Here is a 3,573-nt window from a genome sequence, read left to right as displayed (position 1 = left end):
GGTTCCTCTGTTGAGAGCATGCATGCAGATGCTCTGGTACAAGGTTCCTCTGAGAGCATGCATGCAGATGCTCTGGTACAAGGTTCCTCTGTTGAGAGCATGCATGCAGATGCTCTGGTACAAGGTTCCTCTGAGAGCATGCATGCAGATGCTCTGGTACAAGGTTCCTCTGTTGAGAGCATGCATGCAGATGCTCTGGTACAAGGTTCCTCTGTTGAGAGTATGCATGCAGATGCTCTGGTACAAGGTTCCTCTGAGAGCGCGCATGCAGATGCTTTGGTACAAGGTTCCTCTGAGAGCATGCATGCAGATGCTCAGGCAAAAGGGCATTCGCCTTTTGTATGTTTTAAATTTGAGAAGAGAGGACATGTTTTAGCTGACCGCTTTTTTTTTTTAAATAAAGGAAAAACAAGTCTCTTAAGCCTGTGGCTTTCATGGAAACAATTTCACAGTCTGGGTTTAAACTTGATGAGTCCCTTCATAAAGATCATGAAGTTAGTGATGTGATCAATCGTTCATACTGTTCATTATGGATGGTTTTGCGCCCATGGCAATTGTCAGTAATCCTAGTCTCCATGCCTCACCTGTCCTTTTGGACAAGGGCACCATTGCCTCATCTGATTCTGACCAGGAGGATGTAGTGAAGGGCCCTTCACAGGACACCGTGGAGGGCAGGCTGTGAAATTCAGAAATTTAAAATGATTTGAATTTGTTATTCAACCAACTGACCATTTCTGAACGCTCGGATATCATTAAACTGATCCAGTCTTATCCTTCACTGTTTCTCGTTCCTATTCAAACCCACTTAATGACATCGATGTTGGCGATTTCCCTCCAATCAAGCAAAACAGTTATTGAGTAAATCCTACAAAGTGGGCGATTTAGGCATTGCAGTTTGATACTCTAAGCATATAATCTGCATATGTGTCATATTTGCATATTACGTAACTGTGAAATGTGCATATGAAGAGGGAAATTTTGCTTGTGTAATAAAATGTATTTTCTTAAGGTTGGGGTGTTATGTGTTCCTTGTTATTTCTTTTATATTGAATTTTTTGTAATTCTTTCCTCTTTCCGTCATGTGAGTGTGCTCTGTTGTGTGTACCTTTTTCATTACAGTCCGCAGCATTAGCTGGCTGGCTTCTCCTGGGTGCGTGCACAGGCTTCTCCCGCGTGCGTGCACAGGCTTCTCCCGCGTGCGTGCACAGGCTTCTCTCGCGTGCGTGCACAGGCTTCTCTCGCGTGCGTGCACAGGCTTCTCCCGGGCGATGCGTGTGCACCATTTGGTTGCCGGTGCAAGCCTCATGGGCACTATATAAGATGGCAATTCGAGGCAACCGCTGTAACTTGGCACAGTTATGATATCAATACTTTTAATGGCAGGCCTAGATTTGAAGTAATGACTTACATACAGTGCTTTTTATGTGTGAGTAACTTGGCATTTTTGTACATTGAAAATGTTTTTCATCAGATTTTCTTTACACCAGATGGGACCCATGGTGTCCAAAAAGTTCCACTTCTGACTCATCTGTCCATAGAACATTATCCCATAAATCTTGGGGATTATCCATGTCATTTTTGAAAATGTAAGATGAGCATTGATGTTTCTCTTGGTTAACAGTGGTTTACTACTCTTTTTGCCCAGTCTCTTTCTTATTGTGGAGTCATGAACACTGACCTTAGCTGAGGCTAGAGAGGCCAGCAGTTATTTGGATGTTCTTCTGGGATCTTTTGTGACTTCTTGGATGTGTTGTTACTGCACCCTTGGAGAAACTTTGGCAGGTTGGCCACTCCTGGACCACGGTTCCAAATGTTCTCCCTTTAGAGATACTGTTTGGTGGAGTCCCAGAGCCTTAGAAATGGCTTTACAACCTTTACCAGACTGATATAGTTCAACATTTTTCAAGTCTCTTCTGGAATCTGCTTTGATCATGACGTTGTGTGCTTGTAAGAACTTTGTGGTGACTACTTCACTCTGATGATGAGGTTCAATATAAGTGAGGTTTAGATTCAGTATGGATGGCTGCAATGGAACATGGCTGTGTTCAGTCAGCCAAATCTAATTATCAAGTAAATTTGGTTAATTAATTGGCTGAGTAACTAAGGGGGCAATTACTTTTTCGATACACTTTTTCAAGGGTGATATGAGTGTCTGCTAACTTTTTTCATGAAAACACAAATAACATTCCAATTATTTAATTTAAATCAGTTTCCTTTGTCTAATATTACATTTTATTTAAAGATTTGAAACAATTCTGTGTGGCAAATATGCAGTACAAGAGGAAGTCAAGAAGGGGGCAAATACTTTTTCACAGCACAGTATTTACATGGTCCACGAGTGTGGATCTGACTATTTGATATTTACATGGTCCGCAGATGTGGCTATGATTTTATAGTGGATCTGATTTTATTTGATATATTCATATAGTCCGCAGATGTGGCTCTGCTTTTACAGTGGATCTGACTTTATCTGATATATTCATATAGTCCGCAGGTCCTTTGGAGGCAGAGCAGAATGCTTCCAGAACATCTGGAAATTACTAGCAAATATGGCAAATGCCATAAAGCTAAGGGAACTCAGAGAATTATCCCTGAAAATGACAGAGGAGTCAACGTTAATGTACAGTTCAATTTGTACAGTAACCAAGGTGAAGGGGTTAGGGTATCAATATGTTCAGGTTTGTACAGTAACCAAGGTGAAGGGGTTTAGTGTCAGTATATTAAGGTTTGTACAGTAGCCAAGGTGAAGGGGTTAGGGTGTCAGTTTGTTCAGATTGGTACAGTAATGCAAACTTTGTGTATGCAAGTAATTAAATACTCTTAAACAATGTTGTAAAATGTACTTTGGTCCTAATACTGCTGTGGTGTGGGGATGGCTGGTTTAAGCAGCCACACCTGCCCTGGGTCAAGCTAATTAGACCTGGCCAATTGGATAATTGGTTAAGAATGAGAGAATTGGCCAGGCTAATTGGACCCAGGAACAGGAGTGGCTGCACCTGTGCGTAGTGAGGTAATCAGTGCGCACAGGTTAAATCTTCCATCCCCACCCACACAAGAGAGCCTCCCTGTCATGACAGTGTTTTACATCTGCTCCTTGGCAGTAACATCTTGCCAAACCCTTGTAAATAAATGTGGACTATTTGAACATCTTTTCCCTGTGTCTCTGTGCTGGAGGGCCCCTAGGAAAGCCACTTCGGTGGCCTGTGGCAGGCGTGTTTGCCACAACTGCAATTTCTCTATACAGAGGATCATAGAGCTGAACTGAAGTGAGCTGAGACTTCCTGAAAATAAATATTTATAGATGAGGTCAAAGAGAACACAGCTGAAATATAAAAAGGCAATAGACAACATAATCCCAATGCAAGGAAACCAACACACATTGCAGTGTTAAACTTAAACGGCAGTCAAATATTTTAGGCTAATCAAAATAATCAAAGCAAAAATTAATACAATATTTAAGCAGGAGAAACAAGAAAAAACAACAAAAGAAATGTGTCCAGTATTATACTGTCAGGGTTAGCAGGTTGGGACCCAGGTGCAGAGTTGGAAAAAAACTGGAGGCTCAGAAGGTAA

This window comes from Anguilla anguilla, chromosome 2, assembly GCF_013347855.1.
Source record: "Anguilla anguilla isolate fAngAng1 chromosome 2, fAngAng1.pri, whole genome shotgun sequence".
NCBI lineage: Eukaryota > Metazoa > Chordata > Actinopteri > Anguilliformes > Anguillidae > Anguilla > Anguilla anguilla.
This window is presented reverse-complemented; position numbering follows the sequence as displayed.